Source organism: Bos javanicus, chromosome 13, assembly GCF_032452875.1.
Source record: "Bos javanicus breed banteng chromosome 13, ARS-OSU_banteng_1.0, whole genome shotgun sequence".
Lineage (NCBI taxonomy): Eukaryota > Metazoa > Chordata > Mammalia > Artiodactyla > Bovidae > Bos > Bos javanicus.
In genome coordinates this window covers 40,207,440-40,221,536 of record NC_083880.1, presented here as the reverse complement: position 1 = coordinate 40,221,536, position 14,097 = coordinate 40,207,440, and the positions used below count along the sequence as shown (strand labels likewise).

Below are 14,097 nucleotides of genomic sequence, written 5' to 3'. Positions count from 1 at the left end.
GTAAAGACTCCATGCTTCCGCTGCAGGGGACACGGGTTCAGTCCCTGGCCGTGGAACTAAGATCCAGCATACTGTGTGGCATGGCCAAAAAGTGAGTCAAGACCATGAATAAAGTTCTCCTGAAAGAAACCTCTCTCCTCGTGTGTGTGTGAACAGACCCACTCCTGGGGCCCCAGGGGAGTGTTATTGTTGTTCAGTTGCTCAGTCATGTCTGACTCTGTGGCCCCGTGGATTGTAGCCCACCAGGCTCCTCTGTTCATGGAATTTCCCAGGCAAGAAGACTGGAATAGGTTCCTATTTCCTTCTTCAGGGGATCTTCCCAACCCAGGGATCGACCCACGTCTCCTGCACTGCAGGCAGATTCTTTACCTGGAGGGAGCCATGTCCAGCACATGTGGCCGGTCTTTCTTTGCTGTTGCAGTGGGTCATGATGAGGAGACAGGCTGGGACCACCGAGGCCAGTGAGGCAGGAATGCTCGACTGCCCTGGGCCGTGAGATTGGACTACGCATCAGCCCGAGCTTGTGACAGCGTGGAGTGCACTTGCTATATCACCCTGAATTCTTGTAAGAGTCAGAGAGTAGGTACCTTAGGAAGTGCCCCGATGTGGACAAGACATGGAGACTAGCCAGTGGCTGGAAATGAATGAACACAGGAAAACATCGATGGGTCCATGCAGTGTTAATTTATTCCATGAATGGTGGTGAAAGGCAGCAGATGGACTGGGTTTCATGTACCTGCTAAATTAGGACCCTGTTTGTGCTCTAGATTGTGTTACTTTTTTTATTTAAAGAACTTGAGCCATTAAAAGAAGTTTTGTTTTGGCTATGCTGCATAGCTTGCAGCTATGCAAGGGATCCTAGTTCCCTGACCAGGGGTCGAACCCAGGCCCATGGGAGCGGAAGCCCACATCTTAACCACTAGGCCACCAGGGAACTCCCTCTAGGTTGTGTTTCTTAGTGGAAAGGCCTGAGGGAGTCTTGGTCTTCAGCTCAGTGATAATTGAAGAGATATGTGGTTTCTACAACCCGGTGTTGCTGCTGAATCGAAGGGGAATTCGGCTCCACAGTTGGTGATGAGCCCTGGATTGACCAAAACTTAACATGTGCTGAGGCTGTCCCATCCAAGTGAATCTGACCGTGATTGGCAATTTCATCACCTTTTTGCATTCAGGGGTGTCACACCATTGTTTGTTCCTGTGCAGTACAAGCTACCAAATGGCTGGACAGAGATCATTTCTTCCTGCCGGACTGTATCATTTTTCTATCCTTTTCGGTGAATGACGATTAGAGAAGCAGCTTTCCTTAAAGACAGCAGAAAAGTCCTCTAGACCTGAATCATCACAAGGCATTTATGTACAAAAAATTTCTCTGTTATTACAGAAGAGGTCTACTCACAATGTTGGGCAGAGAAAGTTTAAATTATTTTCTGTTTTTAGGGCATTTTTGTCCTGGTAAAGATACTACTTTTCTGTATTGCTTGGGTCTTGAATGTTCTTCAAGCTTGAAGAGTCAGACCCGTTTGGAGGAAATTATGGTCAATGTCATGTCTGCTGTGCTTTTCTTTTTTACGATAAATAATCAGACATTGAAAGAAAATCTCTGAAACACTCTGGCAGCTTTTTTTTGTTTGTTTCTGAAATGAGTAATAGTTTTGTGGTTTTTTCTGGTTGTAAAATTTTACATACTCATTATAAACATTTGACTTATATGAATAAGCAAAAAATCATTTAAGTGTGAAAAAGCTCTTCACATTCTTCAGTCCCCAGATAACCAGTGTTAAAATTTTGGTAGGCGTGTTTCTGTGCTTGCTGTTGCTGATATGTGATCTCTATGTGTTGTGCATGCACACAGAAACGCAGTTTTACACGAGTAGTCATTATGCACGGCTGACACTCTGTTTCTGATCTGACCTGCCTTGGACGTTTTTCACATCAGTAAGTGAAGACTTACCTGATACTTAAATGGCCCTGTTGTGTCCCATGGGACTCACACAGAAAATTATCCACCACCCATTTCAGGTTGGGAGTCCAGGCGCTCTGCGCTGTCAGCAGACCCAGGCTGGCGGGAGAAGGGTGGCTGCCTTTGGTTTCTCATATGAGGGACGAGACAGTTCGGACAGTGTCCTGGCTGATGATGGGGCAGGGGACGGCGGGGCGAGTTTCTAGAAGTAAAGAGAATCCCTTGCGAAAGGCTGTCTCAGTCTCTGCTGAATTAATTTCACAGAAAGGCCACCCTTTTAACCTGTCTTGGAGTGAAGGTCATTCCCCTTGCAAGCTGGCTCTGGTGTCCTAAATATACCAACTTCTGGGTTCTCTTTGGAGTTTAGTAACAGTTTACTTCCAGGCTTTCTACCAACTCTCTCTTATGTACTTCAAAAAAACGGTGTTTCCAGATGTACTTCCCTGCACTTCCTCCATCATTTTCTGTTAATGTTAGGCTCACTCAGGTAAGCAGTGAGGGAGAGCCGGACTGCTGCCTGGGTTCCAGTCCTGGTGGGGACCTGACCCCGCTGACCCTCCCCTGCCTACTTCCTAGGGCTGTTGGAGGTTTGAGTTAATATATACAAATCCCTTTTGTAAGCCGTTATTATGCTTATTAATAATGATTGTTTGACATAAGTAAGATGCCTCTCTCTGCCCTCAGCACCTCTCTTCTGCTCCTTAGTTGTTAGAAGTGAGAGAGCTGGAGCCGTTCCCATTTAGCTCCTGTTTTATTTATTTTTATCTCTAACTCTTTCCCTCCTGAGTGAATCTGACTGTAATATCAGATCAGATCAGATCAGATCAGTTGCTCAGTCGTGTCCGACTCTTTGCGACGCCATGAATCGAAGCACGCCAGGCCTCCCCGTCCAGCACCAACTCCCGGAGTTCACTCAGACTCACGTTCATTGAGTCAGTGATGCCATTCAGCCATCTCATCCTCTGTCGTCCCCTTCTCCTCTTGCCCCCAATCCCTCCCAGCATCAGAGTCTTTTCCAATGAGTCAACTCTTCTCATGAGGTGGCCAAAGTGCTGGAGTTTCAGCTTTAGCATCATTCCTTCCAAAGAAATCCCAGGGCTGATCTCCTTCAGAATGGACTGGTTGGATCTCCTTGCAGTCCAAGGGACTCTCAGGAGTCTTCTCCAACACCACAGTTCAAAAGCATCAATTCTTCGACGCTCAGCCTTCTTCACAGTCCAACTCTTACATCCATACATGACCACAGGAAAAACCATAGCCTTGACTAGACGGATCTTTGTTGGCAAAGTAATGTCTCTGCTTTTGAATATGCTATCTAGGTTGGTCATAACTTTCCTTCCAAGGAGTAAGCGTCTTTTAATTTCATGGCTGCAGTCACCATCTGTAGTGATTTTGGAGCCCAGAAAAATAAAGTCTGACACTGTTTCCACTGTTTCCCCATCTATTTGCTATGAAGTGATGGGACCGGATACCATGATCTTCATTTTCTAAATGTTGAACTTTAAGCCAACTTTTTCACTCTCCACTTTCACTTTCATCAAGAGGCTTTTTAGTTCCTCTTCACTTTCTGCCATAAAGATGGTGTCATCTGCATATCTGAGGTTATTGATATTTCTCCCAGCAATCTTGATTCTAGCTTGTTTCTCTTCCAGTCTAGCATTTCTCATGATGTACTCTGCATATAAGTTAAATAAACAGGGTGACAATATACAGCCTTGACGTACTCCTTTTCCTATTTGGAAGCAGTCTGTTGTTCCATGTCCAGTTCTAACTGTTGCTTCCTGACCTGCATACAGATTTCTCAAGAGGCAGATCGGGTGGTCTGGTATTCCCATCTCTTGAAGAATTTTCCACAGTTTATTGTGATCCACACAATCAAAGGCTTTGGCATAGTCAATAAAGCAGAAATAGATGTTTTTCTGGAACTCTCTTGCTTTTTTGATGATGCAGCGGATGTTGGCAATTTGATCTCTGGTTCTTCTGCCTTTTCTAAAACCAGCTTGAACATCAGGAAGTTCACGGTTCACATATTGCTGAAGCCTGGCTTGGAGAATTTTGAGCATTACTTTACTAGCGTGTGAGATGAGTGCAATTGTGCGGTAGTTTGAGCATTCTTTGGCATTGCCTTTCTTTGGGACTGGAATGAAAATTGACCTTTTCCAGTCCTGTGGCCACTGCTGAGTTTTCTAAATTTGCTGGCATATTGAGTGCAGCACTTTCACAGCATCATCCTTCAGGATTTGGAATAGCTCAACTGGAATTCTATCACCTCCACTAGCTTTGTTCGTAGTGATGCTTTCTAAGGCCCACTTGACTTCACATTCCAGGATGTCTGGCTCTAGGTCAGTGATCACACCATCGTGATTATCTGGGTCGTGAAGATCTTTTTGTACAGTTCTTCTGTGTATTCTTGCCATCTCTTCTTAATATCTTCTGCTTCTGTTAGGTCCGTACCATTTCTGTCCTTTATCGAGCCCATCTTTGCATGAAATGTTCCTTTGGTATCTCTGATTTTCTTGATAGGCCAATTCAGATCAAGAAAAGTGTAGTACATTATTATGTATAAAATAGATAACTAATGAGAACCTACTATATAGTCAGGGAACTCTATTGAATACTCTGTGGTGACCTAAATGGGAAGGAAATGCGAGAAAGAGGGGTTGTATATGTACATATAGCTGATAACACTTTGCTGTACAGCAGAAGTTAACACAACATTGTAAAGAAACTATATTCTGATTTTAAAGAAAGAGAAAGAAAAGTAGAAACAGTTATGCGTTGCCTTAAAAAAATCAGATGAAACTTGCTGCCTACAAAAGAAGAGATATATGAAAATGTATAAACTATTATGTATAAATTAAACTAGAAGGATATATTGTACAACATTATACCAATATTTTATACCAAAATATTGGTATAAATATTGGAATGTACCAATATTTTATAATAAACATGAAGTATAATCTTTAAAAATTGTGAATCACTATATTGTACACCTGTAACTTATTGTATATCAACTATACTTCATAAAAAGTGAATGTATATAAAACACATTAGATTTAAACATTATATTTCATTGGTGTATATATTTTGTTTTATTGTGTTGGCACTTGATACCTGTTAATAATAAAGTTTTAGAAGCCTGCATTTGAGAGAGGTGTGTCAGAAATGTTTAAAAATAACTCTACTTTTAAAAACTTTAGCTCTAGGTACATGGAGTATATCTTTATCAGAATCACCTTTACATGGGGACTATCAATCTAGAGTAACAGAGTTTTAACATCTTTTCAACCTCTAGACTTTTACTTTCTTCACCTATCTTACCATATAGGTATAAAGAAATGAAAATAAGACACCTTAGGAAATGAAGTGGGGTGAATATAGCTTTTGCAACCTTTCTGTTGTGCTAGGATTTGTTTCTACTGTCAGAATCTGCAAAGATGTTTTTGGATACAGGTAACAGAAAACCCAAGTGTAAGCATAAACAACGAAGAATTTTTTTTCTCCTTTAAAAATCGGTCCCAAAGCATGTGACCGCAAGCCAGCTGGCACGGCAGCTTAGGGATGTGACCGTCCACAGGCTCCCCCTCCCTGCTCTGCCCTCCCTAGTGTCCTCTTCCATGTGGCAGGTCTGTCCTCTGAGTGGCAAAATGCAGCTCGGGCATCGCGCCCGGACAGAACGTCCAGAGAAGCACTTGCGCTTTGTGCCCCTTTATGAACCGTGACCCTTTCCCAGCATCTCCACCAGAATTCTTCCCAGTGCTCGTAGGGTCACAGTCTTGAGCCTAAACTCATGGTTGTGGGGGGCGGGGGGCTGTTCCCACTGTAATTGATTCCGCAGCATCGGGTCACCCACCCCTGCCCCAAGAGCACACAGTTTTGTGGGGTGGATGGTCCCTGAACAAATGGGTCTGTTAGGAAGACAAGGGTCTGCCATGGGCCTGACTGGGCCCAGAGGGAAAACCAGAGTACCTGCTCCAGGCCACTCTCGCTTTCAGTTTAAATTCTACAGAAAACACCTATGGAAATAGTCCATTATGATACAAATTTGAATATATGTCTGTTTTCAGGGGAAATTTCTTAAAAATTTAAAACAGCCCAACATAGCTATAATAATGTGTAATAATAACAAAACCATCAGCAGAGCGAAAGTGAGGGTTTGAGTTTTCGTTTCAATTCCTGCAAACAGGAATATGTAGTTTAGGTCCCTGCATGCTTCCAGAAGTATCAATGTTATGTCAGTGTTCTAGGCTCTTCCTTCTGCTGGGCTTGGCTCGTGGTGCTTGGGCACTGGGTTACTAGCACAACAGCTGTTGGCCCTGAGACATCTGAGAACTGGGTGAGTGGTGTGGAGCCCCTTGCGGGGGGTGCTTGAGTGGGTGCGTGTAAAGTACTTGTTTTGTTATACATGTACAAAACATTCTTTCACGTATGTGCATGTGTGCTAAGTTGCTTCAGTTGTGTCCGACTCTTTGTGACCCCGTGGACTGTAGCCCGCCAGGCGCCTCTGTCCATAGGAGTCTCTAGGCAAGAATACTGGAGTGGGTTGCCATGCCCCTCCTCCAGGGAGGGGGGTTGCCATGCCCCTGCCGACCCAGGGATCAAACCTGAGTATCCTGCCTTGGCAGGTGGATTCTTTACCACTGAGCCACCTGGGAAGCCTTCTTTCACATATGCTGCTGCTGCTGCTGCTAAGTCGTTTCAGTCGTGTCCCACTCTATGCGACCCCATAGACGGCAGCCCACCAGGCTCCGCCATCCCTGGGATTCTCCAGGCAAGAACACTGGAGTGGGTTGCCATTTCCTTCTCCAATGCATGAAAGTGAAAAGTGAAAGTGAAGTCGCTCAGTCGTGTCCGACCCTCAGCGACCCCATGGACTGCAGCCCACCAGGCTCCTCCGTCCATGGGATTTTCCAGGCAAGAGTACTAGAGTGAAGTGCCATTGCCTTCTCCGTCTTTCACATATACTCAGCACTTTAAAAAGTATTTGGTATCTGTCACATGGCTGTGCACAAATAAATACTTTCAGCTGAATTAAGGGTGAAACTGAGACTGGGGTTTTATTGAGTGAGTATGATCAGGGAGGGAGGGTGATTAAAAAGATGGACCGTGGATGTTCTGTGATGACCTAAATGGGGAGGAAATCTTAAAAAAAAAAAGGGGGGATATTTGCATACATAGAGCCAACACACTTTGCTGTACAGTGGAAACTAACACAACATTGCAAAGCAACTATACTCCAATTAAAATGTAAAAAGATGGACTGTGGAAGCCAAATTAGATAAACAAAGAAGTGAAGACTTCAGAGGGGTTATTGATCAGGGTGGTAGGGTCATTAGCTTCAAGGGCCCAGGAAGGTTGAAGAGTTGTCGGAGTTGGGTTTCCAGAAGGAGTGAGCAGGAGAGGTAAGGAGTGGAGGTTGGAAGGATGCCTGGGTGGCAGAGGGAGTGGAGGACAACCTCCGTGGAGACATGCAAGTGGGGCATCACCTGTGTGTGTGTGGAGATCAGTGCTGAGTGTGGGGGCAAAGACTGAGCCAGACCCTAAAATCTTCCGGAGAGTGTGTGGGGGTGGGGGGCGGGCGGTGGAGGGTGGCTTGTGCAGCCCCTGGGACTGGAGCCCTCCACCTGAGTGTCTCTGTGCATACAAAGGTTTTGTATTTGCATATAATCAGTCCAAGGACATTTTTTTAGGTCTGCATATACATAGATGCATTTTCAGATGTGAATTTCTCTTTGATGGTAATGATGATGGGAAAAGTGTTGAGTTACCACTGAAGCACAGTCAGCATGCCTGCTGTCTTATAACTGATTCCCTCTTGAGTCTTGAAAAGGCTTTGTTATGAAGACTTTGCGTCCTCCCCAGATGAGTTCCAGGTTGGTTACCTGCCCTTGGCATGGTCCTGCGCACTCAGGGGGTTCTAAACCCTCCCAGCTGGTGTCAGGAGAGGGCATCCCTGCCTGCCTAGACTGTGCCGACGTTCTGGCTAGTGTTGCTGAAACTTCTGTGGAAGATGGTTTGTATCATGGGGGAACCCCTGCTATCTGGACCCATTTTTTCTGCTTTTCCTTACTGGACAAGGAGACGATGTGTTGTCCTTGGAGGCAGCTCTTCATGGGCTCGCCATGGCCTGTGACGCTTCTTGGTGGTGAGTTTCTTTTTCTTTCCCCATCAACATTTCTATAACAAGTAAGACAACCCATCCCAAATCTCAGGCTTACAGAGACCTTACGGCAGCAAGCGTCTGTTTTATTCCCTTACCTGTCTGCATTGCTGCATGGTTCTGCCCTGGCTGCAGGTGGCTGTGCTCCATGAGTTTTCTCATTTCTTTTTTGTTTAAATATTAATTGGAGTATAGTTGATTTACAATGTGTTAGTTTTGGGTGTACAGCAAAGTGAATCAGTTATACATATATGTCCACTCTTTTTAGATTCTTCCCATGTAGGTCATTAACAGAATATTGAGTAGGGTTCCCCATGCTGTACAGTAGGTCCTTCTTAGTTATCCATTTTATCTATGTGTATATGTTTACCCCAACTTCCCTGGACCAGACACTACCTGAGGCTCTGCAGCCACTGCTGAATCAGGCTCCTAGGAGATGATTGGTGGTTCACAACAGGTCGGGAGCTCAGTCCAGATCAGTGTGGGTGGGCATTTTCTAAAGGTGTGGATGGAGGGTGGGAATAATTTGTGGCATTTTTTAGGGAGAGAGGGAGAGAAGGCAGACACCTAGGCAGCTGTGAAAAGGTTGAAATCAGTAGGCTCTCATTAGCCCTTATGTAAGGGCACATTACTCATGATGTTCATCCCGGTCGGTGTTTCCTGTCTCGTGTCTGACTTAATTTTCCTTGTTCTCATTGTTCCTGAATTATGTTTTATGAAGTCGCCACATCCACCCTGAGTTTTTTTCAACATCCACTCAGTCCCCTTCCCTCTCACCAGCGTGTGATGTTGAGCATCGTATTTGGGTGCCAGCATCTAGGGAATGTGAGTGAATGACACCGTCTGCATCCACACGCTGCCTTGTGGGCAGCTCTGGGGTGGCTCTGAGCCCTGGGGCAGGTGGGGGAGGGAGGGCTGGAGGATCGGGGGTCACTCCCTACTTGGGAGGAGCTGTTCTGAGCCCATACTTCCTCTTTGACAGTGTCCACCAGGGCCCCTGAGTCTGAGAAGAGTGTTCCCTCTTCCCTTGGTGCTTCTGGGTGTGCTGAAGCTGGTTTTAGTGATCTGGGTTATAGTGATCAGATCCTAAAAGGAGTAAGATTGCTACTGAAAAGGACCATATGTAGGAGGAAGTGGAGGGATAATCCCCCTGGCTTTGGAGCATCTGCTGCTGAACTGGGATGAAGTGCTGTCCCTTACCAAAGTTCTCATTAAGTGGTTGAGTTTCACGAGTCATTGAGTTTTATGACTTCATAGGTGAAGCTGGGTTGTTCTTGGCTAGTTAGGTGGCCTTTGCCTGGAGCTAGGCAATTGTAAGACAACTAACATTTATTTAAATAATGCTGACTCTGCGTTTAGAGGCACCTTACCTGTGTTCATTTTATCACACAGGAACTATTGTTGGCCCCCATTTCTCAGGTGAGGAATTTGAGGAATAGCGTGTTTAAGTAACTTGCCCAGGTCCTGTGGCTTTTGTACTTGAAACCAGGTGGCCTGCCTGCTCCAAAGGTTTTTGCGCTCTAGCTTTGCTACTGTCTTCCAACTAAATATGGGGAAATAATTGTAAGCGGGAGGCTTAGCTGGACAGGGGAGGGTAGCTTTGGTGTGGAATTTAGATTATTTTTCAGATATAATGGGAATATAATAGACACAGTTAATTGGCTGTTGGATGATGGTCAAGGAGAATGAGAAATTAAATTTACGAATCCCGGAATGACCCCCAGCTCTGTGAAGCTGTCCGCTGGTTGCTCCTCTGTGGTCAGTGTGAATGCACTTGCCTGGGCTTTGTGAGGCCAACAAGGCCACATGCTAGCGTCCGTGTCAGACATACCGGGACTTCTCTTTCCCGCTTCCTTACTGGCTCCACAAGGCGGTGGGGAGGTTGCTGAGGTCCCTCCCGGGGAGCCAAGCAGTGCCCATTCTTAGGGCCACGCTCTCCCCCCATGTCTTAGGGTCTTCTCTCCCTCCTGCTTCTCTCCATCTGCTCTCCTGTCTATCCCTTCCCCAAGGAGATGACATTTCTCTATGTTCCTGATCTGATTTCTGGGTTTGACTTATTCCCACGTGTCTCCGAGGCCTTTGTGCAGCTCACGTTCCGTCTGGAGCCCCAGAGGGGAGTCTTCCCCACGTTTCTGACTGGCCTGGTACCTTGGGCAGGTTACGGGTGATCCAGAATCTGAAGGTTTTCTTTTTTTTTTTTTTACTTGACCACGCCTCCCTCATCTCCCTCATGGGGTTGTTGTTGTTCAGTCACTAAGTTGTGTCCCACCCTTTGTGACCCCATGGACTGCAGCATGCCAGGCTTCCCTATCCTTTACCATCTCCTAGGGTTTGCTCAAACTCATGTCCCTTGAGTTGATGATGCCATCCTACCATCTCATCCTCTGTCTCCCTCTTTTCCTCCTGCCCTCAATCTTTCTCAGCATCAGGGCTTTTTTCCAGTGAGTCAACTCTTTGTATCAGGTGGCCAGAGTATTGGAGCTTCAGCTTCAGGATCAGTCCTTCCAATGAATATTCAGGGTTGATTTCCTTTAGGATTGGCTGGTTTGATCTCCTTGCTGTCCAGGGGACTCTCAAGAGTCTTCTCCAGCACCTGCAGTTCAAAAGCATCAATTCTTCGGTGCTTAGCCTTCTTTATGATCCAACTCTTACATCCATATATGACTACTAGAAAAGCCATAGCTTTGATTATATGGACTTTTGTTGGCAAAGTGATGTCTTTGATTTTTATTACGCTGACTAGGTTTGTTGTAGCTTTTCTTCCAAGGAGCAAGTACAGGGTTGTGGTTAGGGTCAAATATGGTAAATCCATGAAAGTGTATTTTAAAGAGTGAATATACAGTATTATTAGTAGTTCCAACCTTCCCAGTTGGCCTTCACTCCCTGCTTTGAGGCCCGGCCTGGACTTTGATCCCGGTGTCATTTCTGCTACTTGATTGTGTCCCTGGCTCTGGGGGGCCCCTGCCCCTTATTCTGTTCAAATTTTCTAGCACTTGACACAGGCCTAGTTTGCAGGGGGAGGGGCCCAGTCGTGTGTGAACAAGCAGGTGAAGAGCATCTTTCTAAAGGAAGTCTATGGTCATTTTTTTTCCCCTGAACAGTCCTCTTATTATAATATCTATGCATCTTGAAGTTAAAAAGCAGACTGTCCTGGTGGTCCAGTGGCTAAGAGTCTGCTCTCCCAGTGCAGGGGACCCGGATTCACTCCCTGGTCAGGGAACTGGATCCCACATGCCACAACTGAGGGTCCTGTGTGCCCCAACTAAGACCTGGTGCAGCCAAATAAATTTTAAAAATTATTAAAAAAAAAAAAAGGCAGCTCTGTGATCTTGTCTGTGTGCCCTGCCACCGGGCACTAACTCCCCATACCTGAGGCCACCTTCTCCAAGATCTGTGCTTTCTAAATAGTCATCTCGTGAGTCTTGTGTTTTATAAAAAGAATAAGACAGCTAAGGGAATCGTTCTGAATTTTGAAGACTAGAGATTAAAAAAAAAATGTGGCGTTAATTTTTTGTTCATTTGACAAATATGTGTTGAGTGCCTGTCGGGCACCCCGCTCTGTTCCTGGGTCTGGGAATACAGTGGTAACCAAATCCCAGGCGGATGGCATTCCTGCCTGTCTGAGGCTTCCATTCTAGTGGAGTGGAATAAGGGTAGAAAGGAATGAATCAGTCTTGACTGATGAGGTGTACCATGGCGAGGGATCATGTGAGGGGGACTCCCAGACCTCCAAGGAGTCCTCACCGGGGTAAAAAAAGCGCGTAGTTACTGATGTTATGCTCTTGGTTTCGCTGTGTGTGGAGTGACCTTGAGGGCATCACAGTGTCTTGTCGTGAGGACGTCAAGCTCCATCTGGCCGCCCCTCATCAACAGAACAGGCAGGGAGTGGTAGGGAGGAGGTGGCTGGGCTCTGGCTTCTGGAGGGTGTTCCTGTCTGTGTGAGGCCCTCAGCTTTGACAAGGAGCCGCTGTGCTCAGGTCGCTGACCCTGGCGTGTTTCTGAGGGACCAGGGGAACCCAGGGAAGATGGACTCTTGGTGGCCCACAACCTCTCTGTGCGTCTTGCAGCTTCAGTCCACTCATGGCTGGCTGCCCACCAGACTCCACGCTGGAGAAGGCAGGTGACCTGTGGCCCACAGGGACCCCTGAGGTTTCCCTGCAGAGGTTGAGCACGGCCTTAGCGCTGAAGGATAGGAAGGAATGAGCTGGATGAAGATTGGGGGTGGGGAACACGTGTGGGAAGCTCGGGAGATGGAAAGAAGCTGTGGCGGCCAGAGTGCAGGGCGGCATGGAGAGTGTGGCGTCGGGTGGACTTGCCCTTGAGCAGAGGAAAGGCTGTGGAGTAGTGGTAAAGGGTTGGGTTTTATTTTCAGTGCTACTGATTTGGTTTATTCTGTTATCCTATTGACTGCAGCGTGGAGAGGGGACCACGGAGAGGAAGCAGGGAGGCAGGGACCCCTGGGTGGGGATAGGGGCTCAATGCCTGGCAGGGTGGTGGAGGACCCAACACCCTAGAGGCGGGCTGGGAAGCAGCTGGGAGGACTCAGGATGGGGATTGGGGTTCAGCTCGAGCAGCTGCGGGAAGAGCAGAAGGTGAGGGGAGAAGCCTCTGGACTCTCCCTGGAGCCGGCAGCGGACCATGAGATCTGAGACTGCAGAGCAGGAGGGACCCGCTCCGCAGAGGGGTGACGTTTCATTCCTGATAACCCAAGGGTCAGGCTGCCTCTTTCGTGTCCGCATGAGATTTGATGGCTTACACGTTGTGGTCACTGCCCCGTGATTGTGTATTAGAGGCTGTTTGTCTCATTTAGTGCATTCAAGAAAATATTGAGCTAAATATTTGTGCTCCCTGCAGGGCACATAATGGTGCTGAGACCACCTAGGGGTCTGTGAGGTGGGCAGTGTCTCTAATGGAGGAGACAGATCATTCCATCAGAATTGAGCCCGGGGTTGCACCAGGAAATCGAGCGCAGTGTGACACAGTCTGTGACCAGGAGGAAGAGGATGGTGGGCTGCAGAGCGGAGGCCCTGACCTGGCCTGGGGGCTGGGGAGGTTTCAGAGGCCCTCTGAGCAGTTGTTGTTGGAGTAAATGTTTAACAAAGCCCTTGGAACTGGCACACTCGAGGAAGGCACTGGAGAACTCCACAGCAAGGCTGTGTCACTCATGAGAACGGTAGTGCTTGTGTGGATTAAGGATCCTGGTGTCGTTACCTGCTGGCACGCAGGTAAACTTGTGAGTTATCGGGAACTTGCACTGCTCTGTGCTCCCTGTGATTTTCAGACAAGAAAGGGAATGTGAACTTGGCCGTTCCTATGATCTTTCCAACATCTTAGGGACATTGTTTCAAAGAACCAGTGCAGATTTTTCCATGAAAGGGGCTATGTAGTTACCAGAGGAAAACAGCTCTTTAGATTCATCGGTGTGAATGTTAACTTTATAGAATGCAGACATGGCAGTGGGTATATGTTCTCACATATTCACAGACTTAGGACCCCAAAGCTGATAGGACTCTGTTATAGATTGAATAGCAACATGTTTTTTTTTTTTTCCCCCTTGAGTAATCTTGTCAAATTATAAGAATGCCCAAAGAGCTGACACCTTGTCAGGACACTGCTGGAAGGGCACAAACAACCTTGTTTCCTGAGGAACCTGTGCAGAGGTGTGTTGACAGTGGGTGACTTTTCTGACCTGAGCCGAAAGGGACGCTGGCTGTATTGTTGGCTTGGCCCCTGCAGGGGCCAGGGTGGGGTGGGGGCGACATATTCCTGGGCTGAATTCCCTGCACGTTAAGTCAATCTACCTGCAGCCCTGGTTTATCAACACTAAACACATGGGAGACACACGGCTGGAATGATGCTAGGAACACAGGACCCACTGTGTCCATGCGGGGACCGGATGGGTCAGGTAGAAATGGAGGGATGCGGTGACCAGTGGCCCGGGTGGATATGGGCAGGTTGGGAGGGCCTGATATGG

At 46.9% G+C, this 14,097-nt stretch overlaps 1 protein-coding gene across 5 annotated transcripts in view; it reads left to right on the top strand.

Annotated features, from left to right (window-relative positions):
- The window catches only part of RALGAPA2 (Ral GTPase activating protein catalytic subunit alpha 2), a 279,065-nt gene that overhangs the window by 21,451 nt on the left and 243,517 nt on the right, over positions 1-14,097 (top strand). The gene's annotated exons all lie outside the window — the stretch shown is intronic.